This window comes from Betta splendens, chromosome 4 (genome assembly GCF_900634795.4).
Source record: "Betta splendens chromosome 4, fBetSpl5.4, whole genome shotgun sequence".
Lineage (NCBI taxonomy): Eukaryota > Metazoa > Chordata > Actinopteri > Anabantiformes > Osphronemidae > Betta > Betta splendens.
The window spans coordinates 6,567,678-6,575,872 of NC_040884.2; the positions used below are offsets into that span (position 1 = coordinate 6,567,678).

At 43.8% G+C, this 8,195-nt stretch overlaps 2 long non-coding RNA genes across 2 annotated transcripts in view; one reads left to right on the forward strand and one right to left on the reverse strand.

Annotated features, from left to right (window-relative positions):
• Positions 1-4,414: 4,414 nt before the first annotated feature.
• Positions 4,415-7,998, reverse strand: LOC129604051 (uncharacterized). Its single transcript, XR_008694595.1, has 2 exons — positions 7,773-7,998; positions 4,415-7,538 (listed from the first exon to the last, which is right to left on the reverse strand). It is a non-coding gene; the product is annotated as an uncharacterized LOC129604051 (long non-coding RNA).
• Positions 7,999-8,044: 46 nt separating this feature from the next.
• The window catches only part of LOC121202211 (uncharacterized), a 2,795-nt gene continuing 2,644 nt past the window's right edge, over positions 8,045-8,195 (forward strand). The window contains exon 1 of the long non-coding RNA XR_005897654.2: positions 8,045-8,180. This is a non-coding gene — a long non-coding RNA (uncharacterized LOC121202211). The remainder of the gene's footprint in view (positions 8,181-8,195) is intronic.

Here is an 8,195-nt window from a genome sequence, read left to right on the forward strand (position 1 = left end):
AAGTCAAAATGCACATACTGTAGGTGTGTGGTGTTTGTCATTCTCCAGAAATATGGGAGCAAGCCTCAGATGGAACCCGTTAGAGGACGTGGCTGCAGTCCTGTGGAGCCACATCAGCCCTGAACCCTTTTAACCTGCCTTCAGGCGCCGTTACTCAGACCAAACCGCACGCACTAAAGTGATAAATGCTCACTGCGTACTGTGAAGTCGCTTCCTGACTCTGCGTCTGCTCAGCCGGCTCGGTGGGCATAGAAAATCAGCCCGGTGTCATTTGACTCAGAGCGCTGCTTAAAGACCAGCATGGAGATGGCATCCCACGCTAACATATCATATTCTATCTGACTACTACATTTCTGTAGCTTGTGAAAACATCTTGTGGTCAGAACCTGATGAGAAATGCCAACCAGCAACATGAATGCAGGCCGAGGAACACACAACAACTCCCTTAAAGTCCAGCTGATGAACATTCAGAGGCAGCGAGCACTTCCCTGCTCCACAGACGTGCTAATTTTAGCCGGGGAGCATTAAGAGACACGCTGATGAAGACAGACGGACGGAGAACAGAGATGTGAAGTGAATGTGGAGTGGAGGGTGCTGGTAGGGGGCATTTAAATGCACTCACCACCATTCAAAACAAGACATCACGGAGCACTTACCAGCGCCCGACAAGGCCGTAATAACATTTCCCAGACGGTGTGGGTGATCTGCACAGTGTGGACGCGGGCACGAGGCATAAACAGTATTTATGCATCTCAATGTGTTTTCTCAATGAAATGACTCTGAAGGCATTTTCCTCAGGACGACGGCGATAGATTTACACCAGGTGCAACATGCTCACAACCTGTGTCTGCACATTAGCAACACACACTTCATTAGTCGCCTCGTTTTTATGGTTATGAAACAAATAACCGCCTGCATTCGCAGCATCCTCCCGTGTCAGCGCGAACTAATGACGGCGGCTTTTAATCGGATTCCTGACTTCTTTTTAATAAGGGAAGAGGCTAACGTGACTCCTCCGCTAATGAATCCCGACAGTTCAGTTGACACACGCTGCATCGTGAGCTTCGGGTCATGTTTTTGGCAGCACTGGATGCTGAACCCCTCCGTGCACATGAGCCAGGCACACGGAGGCAAAGCAACGGGAAGCGCAGAGTCAAGGGTGATGCGTGATGTGAGTGCAGACGGCGGCAGAGCATCAGATAAGCTGCTCTGGTTCCTACTGGGCTCCATGTCTGCACTACCTAAAATACCTTGAAGCGCAAATTAAGGCAGCTATTGCGACTATGATTAGATCAGCGAGCTTCGATGCGACAAGAATAAGCACATGTTGAGAAACAGGCTCGAGGTAAATGCATTTCTTTTTGTTTTGTAGAACTGATAATCATCTACAAAGATTTATTTTTCACTAATAATGAGTGAAATCTGTAACTAAACAAAATGTTCTGTTCTAAAGTATTGTTCTGTTTTTTTAAAATAATTACCTTTTGGTTACTGAGGGTTTAGATTTTTAAGGAGCCACTGTTATAATTATGTCTTAAATAAAGCTACAGTTACAGCAGCTGCAAATAAAATGGATGGGATCCATCAGGCATGTTGTATGCTGCAGTACAGTATACTGTGCATACAGACACGGTCAAACAAAGAGAGATTAAATATGTACAGGCCAAACTGGTGCCTGAGCACTGGACCAGACAAAGCAAAAAAAGTTGTTGAAATAAACAGAGGCAATGAGATGAAGTGTACAGTCCTCAGTGACGATGGACAACAACATGGAGGTTATGGCACCGACATGATGTTGAAGCCTCCAGAATCTGAGCGTTCTGAAGGGGCCGGGTCTGAACAGCTGAGACAGAATCATGGGTCTTAAAGGTGGGCTTCAGGTGGTGAATGAGCACCGACCCCCACACGCCGCCCTTTGACAGATACCCCCCCCCCCCCCCCCCCCCCCCCCCCCCCCCCCCCCCCCCCATCAGCGCAGGTGTAATTAGATGGGTAATGGATCGAGGAGCCGCTCGGGGCTCATCCTCTCTGATGAAAGGAGCCTGAACAATGCAAACACTGACCCTTTGTTGACTCACGCGCCTAAAAGACAAACGCCGCTTGAAGCGTGAAAGCGGCAGAGACGCACCAGTGAATCCGGATCATGATACACACCTTTTAATTCGCAGATGGATAGAATAGGTAATAACGTTTGCCATGAGGCGGTGATGGAGCCCCCCCCCCCGCGCTGCCCACCTCCCATCCACCCACTGCTTCTCTTTATCTGCTGAAACGGCACAGACTGCGCTTCTCCATCTAGTCCAGTGTCTCCACTTCTGCTCCTCTTCCTTTTTCATTTTCTTCCACCTCATTTCTATCTTCGTACCCCCCGTCCTCCGTCGGCCTCACTCCTTCTCCCGCTTATCAGACAGCCAGTGAAGCATGAGGAAGCTGTCTGCTGGTAAGACAACAGCAGGGAGGCGCAGGTCCGTGAAATGCAGGGAGCCGAAACTTCAGAGACTTCAGGGCTGAGGCTGAGCGACTGAATTAGGAGCTTCAGAGCGCGATAACGGAGAATATTCAGTCCTAACGGGCTGAGGATTACCAGCTGGGAGCTCAGCGGAGCGATAGCCAAGCTTCTTGTTTCCTCAGGTTCTTGTTGTTAGTTGTTGCGTCCAGTTTACTACAAAGTTCCACTGACAACAATGATGATGATGATGGTGATTGATTACAGTTCTTGCCTATTGCTTACACACGTTTTGTAAAATTTGGCCCATTATGTCAAAACTCTACACACAAACCAGTCAGACATCAGCACTTGGACATTAACAACTCACATCTCTACCAAAATGAAACACTGTAATCAAATTTCTCCTTTCTAAAAATCTAATTTTTGCAACAAATCCTTACACAGCTCCATTTGAATCACCCTTTCATATCAGCAACAACACACTGAAGAACTTTTTATAAAGCACTCCAGTCTTTGCGTGTGTTTTTACAAAATTGAAAAATATATATAAATATAAATATATATATAATATAAAATCACTTTTTACAGAATCACATTTAGTAAATGTAAAATAACAGCCACATGCGCATGAATTGTAGAGTTGATGCTCGTATTTTATTAAACAGGTTGTGCTGGTATTAGCTATAAGCAAGCACGCCGTGTCACCATAGCAACAGTCAACACTGACCAAAGGAGAGAATGATGTCCTTTCAACATAATACAGATAACCTCCAGTCATGACCCAGTACAGAGGGGTGTGTGTGGATGCACATGAAGCAAAAATGGAAGGATGAGGTTGTGCAATCAGTGATAATGCTCCCTGTGAGGAAGAGATGCTGTGAGAGGGACAGAGAAAACGCGAGCGGGGAATGTGACGAGACATAAGTACATAAGTACGGTGATCTGCCCTTTCACCCTCACTTCTACGGTCATAGGCCACCCAGCAATGTCAAGTGTTAGCAACGCCACTGTCAAAGGTCCTCCCTCCGAGTCAAAGGTTTACTGCACTCTCACCCTGTTCGATCAGAGATTGGGATCTGATTAGCGCTCAGTCAGCAGAGAGGCAGATGAAGGGGAATCCTGACGCTGGCAGCCATTCCACCGCCCCCCACTCTGTTTTAACCAGCAATCGTGATTCTGGTGTAGGCAGCATATGTCCTGGGGCCATATGCTGCCAAGAGGGTCCTGATTAGATTTCTGGAATTGCATTATTATGTAGAATGAGTTTAATAATATATTTTTAAGCCTGTGTAGTGGAAATTCTTCTTATAAAGAAATCAACCGGAGATCATCAGTGTGATAAACCATCTCAAAGTTTACTCTCGTTTCAAGACGGAGTGGATCACAATTACGATACATCTAAGAAGTAAGTACAAACTACTTTATGTACAAAGTATCCACTGAAGGACTGAGGACACAAGACCTGTATTTATCACTGTTACTAACCTCACATGAGCTGTTGACTATTTTTTGATAGTGACTGCAGTAAACCCCCCTTTACTTCCTTAACATGTTCCCGTGGTCACTACAGTGAAACTCCCACCATTCAACAACCAAATGTTTAAAGACCCCCAGCAACAATGATCAGCCAGAGGCACAGCATGTGATGACAAACACAAAATTTCCTTAAACAAAATCCTCTGTTTAAGGAGTTTCCGGTGTTGCTCTTCTGTTGTCTTTTTTTGTTTAATGTTGATTTGTTTCCCAATCTGAAGACATCTGAAGAACTGAAAGCAGTTACACCCTGGACATAAATGACATCATCAATGACAAAAAGCCGCAGCAGCTATTGCTGATAGTTAGTTAGATGTTAGTGTTAGTGTTAGAAAAACAGAAATAGAATTTTTTTTTTTAGTGTGAATTACTGCAAAGCAAACTTTCTGAAGTGAAAACAGGAAACATTTCATTACAACTATAAATTCTGTGAAACTAGTTGATTTATCAACAAAAAAAAACAGTTCTAAAAGCTACTTTGAAATAGGAATAGTCTCAAACATTATAAAAATGTGAAGCAGAAAGTATCAGGTATCACTGTGAGGTCTTACTATGGCTCTGGTTCACACCCAATCATTTTGAAGGATGTAATCATTAATCTTTTCAAATCTTAGCTTTAGATGTTGTAGCTGTTAAATAGTTTGTGGATTTTTATTTATTTTTTTTTATTTATTTTTTTTTATAAAGGATCCCATTAGAAAAAAACATTTTACTGCAAATAATCTAAGGTTAAAACAAACACCCGGGTTGGCATGGAAGGTAACAGCAGTACAAAACAGGAATCAGGCAATGAGGTTCAGTAACAAAAGGCAGAGTCCAAAACCAGAACACAAGGGAGCAGGCAAGACAAGGTCAAAATGAGATTCAGGACTGGTACGCCAGAAGAGTTACGAGCATCTGGATGCTGGGGACCTGAGACTGGAAACATGATCGACAATCTGCCAGCGAGTGTGGTGAGTACTGGTTTAAATGCCTGACTGATTACTGATTGACGACAGCTGAAGAATCATGTGACTGGAGAGCGAAACAGGAGGGAACCAGAGCAGAACTAAACAGGATGTGGCAGAAAGTAAAACAGGAAATGGCAAGTGATCGGTCCAGGTTATGACACATGGTTCAGTATGCCTTCAATTATGAATAAATTCCCAACAGTGTCACCAGCAAAGCACCATCACACCATCCCACCTCCTCCTCCATGCTTCACGGTGGGAACCAGGCATGTAGAGTGGTTGCCAGCCTGCCAGCGTCAGGATTCCCCTTCATCTGCCTCTCTGCTGACTGAGCGCTGATCAGATCACAATCTCTGAGGTGAGAGTGCAGTAAACCTTTGACTCGGAGGGAGGACCTTTGACAGTGGCGGTCCACCTTTGATGACATTGCTGACACTTGACATTGCTGAGTGGCCTATGACCTTAGAGGTGAGGCTGAAAGGGCAGATGACCTTTGACCCAGAATGGTAAAAGGTGACAGGTGAAGGGGCAGGTGATCTTTGACCTAGAGCTGTTAAAATTGTATTTGATGGAATGTCATCTCTCTATTGTGTGTGACATGCTCCATCTGTCTGCTTGGCCTGAGTCCACTCAGGTTTATTACTTGTGCTTTGTTCACTGACTTTATTTATTTGCTCTGGCTGTAGATTGACCGTGGAGGTCACTGATTTTCTGAGTAGAAACCCACAGAGCTTCTAACAGACAAGAAACAAACAATAAAGTATTTTTGACTAATGACATCTTGGCTGTTGTAAGACCTGAAAGCAGGCAGATAATCAGCAGTAGCACCAAAATAAAACTTCCACTTCTCTGCACTGGGGAGGTTTTTACAAAAGAACTACATAACTGTAAGTTATGAACATGGTAACATGAAAACTACGCAGACCATTGTTTTTTAGCTTCATGCATTTACGTTGTTTATACGCCGCAGTGAGACTTCATTTACTTGATTTCATATTCTACGGGTAAACTTTCATTTGGTGATTAAGAGCAATCAAACAAACATAGATCTGAGAAGCAATTTGTTTTGTGTACAAGGATCCAGTCAATTATCTCGTCATTGAATGCGTTAATAGACTATTTGAATTTGCTGGTGAGGTGAATGAATTTCCTATTAACTCATCCACTTAAAATGCTTTTAGATATTTTCCAGTGTACTTATTTATTTATTTATGTAATAGGCAGTGGCTGCACTTCTGCCTGCAGGTCTTACACTGATTTCCACTTCTCAGACTTAGGACATATATTTAGTAATTAGCTTTTTGAAGGAAGAGGAAGAGATAATGTCTGAACAGGAAACTGGTAAAAAGGCGATTTATTTGTCAACAGACAAATATTAAGTGATATACAGATTGTACTAGTTACATAAGTAAAATAAATAAACTGACTGCATCCTGACACAACGACATAGAGTAATGGTTCAGGTCTAAATATCACCTAACTCAATGTTTGGCATTTGAGAAAACACACAGAAACACTGAGAACAGAAAAAATCAATTGAGCTTCATTAAAATGAAAGACTCGAAGGATACAGTAAAGGAAAAGCTTCCGCGTGGTTTCATCTGACATGTTGAGACACATTTGCTAATACTGTTGTAATTAGGTTTTAATTAGTTCCACAAAGTGTGACCTTTAAAAAATGCTTCTTAAACACCATGAAAGCAGACTTTATTATCTCCATCTGTATTACTCAGCTGCTGCAGCCTTGTTGGCTCATCAATTTACATGATTTCACTCATTTTGAAAGGCTTTGCACATTACTAGCTTATACATTATGCATTTTAAAAGGCTCCTGTAGTTGTGGACACAGAGTGGGAGCTAAGGCAGAGTAAAAGTGACAGAGTTATTAAGCCTGGCTGAAAAGGAAATCTATAGCCCCTTGTCCGTGGGCTTTGTACAAGCCCGTGCCCCCTCAGCTCCAAAAGGGAAAGCAGACCAAATCACAGCTAATCCCCTCATCGCTCTCCTGCATCTGCAGCCAGAGACCATGTGAGGAGAGGAGGATGGAAGATAAAGGAGACGTAAGGTCCTGCAGGTAATAAATAGTTTAAACTCTTCTTACCTGCCGTCTCCAGCCAGAAGGTGAAGTACCGACCGCTGCATGTACTGTAACGCTATGAACGGCATCAGACGACGGAATTCATATTCTCCAGGGCCGAGTTAAACTATAATTGCAATTAATGATTTACATTCTCGTTAATTATTCAGCACTAAAAGGCTATAAATAAATAAAGATAAAGATTATATATCGCCATGAAAACAGTGGAGGTTAAGTCGAGTCGTGCATAGCATAGTTTTATATATATGGGCACTGCTCTTAGAAATAAAGCACCTGTTTGAAAGCACAAGCAGAATTGTTCAATGATCACAGAGCTAATATACAATATTACTGAGTGGAGCACTGAAATCCATCCTGGCATGATTCACTCGCATGATGAGACAAGCAGGACGTCTTCAGCGTGTTTATGCTGAGCCCAGACTGTGCAGCCATTCGTCTCCGCGTGTGTTCGTGGCCGTTGTGACCCCGGCGTTCTGTGCCGCCCGTGTTGTTCACATTGGCAGTCGCTCTGTTTGGAACGTCATGCGGCCCGTGTGAGGATCTCAGCAGAACCACCGAAGCGTAAGAGAAGTATGCAGAGCGGAAAGACAAGCAGCGAATCACTTGTTGCACGTGTTATCTGCCAATCTATCACGCCTCGACGTGGCCTTGTCAAAATATTTGAGCTTGAGGCGAGTGTGAAATTAGAGCATCGCTGTCATTAGCATCACACCCAGTTACAAGCGTTGCTCTGGTTTCCTACCTGTGGTTCTGTTCCCGCGCTGTGACCACTGTGAATGAATCAATTGCTTTTTGTTTGTTTTGTTGCTGGTAACATCATCATTTATTGTCTCTTCTGTCCAATAGTGGCTCCTCGCTCCCTCCTGGAGGAAACCTGGCTACACGTCGCTCCGCTATGTTCAACAGTTTGTCGCCTGCGGAGCAGATTTCTATTGGAGTGGAGTCTGCTGCAATGCTGGAAAAAGACGCCAAAGCACTTAAAGAGCTAGAGCTTCCTAGTGCATGAGTATGATTCTGCTTTATTAATGGGCAGATGTCTGTGGTCGGTGGTCAGACAGAGCGATAACATCAGAATAAGCTGCAGCCATAAGCATTGAAGCAAGTGAACGGTCCGTTCTGCTCCGAGCGACGGGCACAGACAGTTTCCAAGGTGCATTTGAAGCCT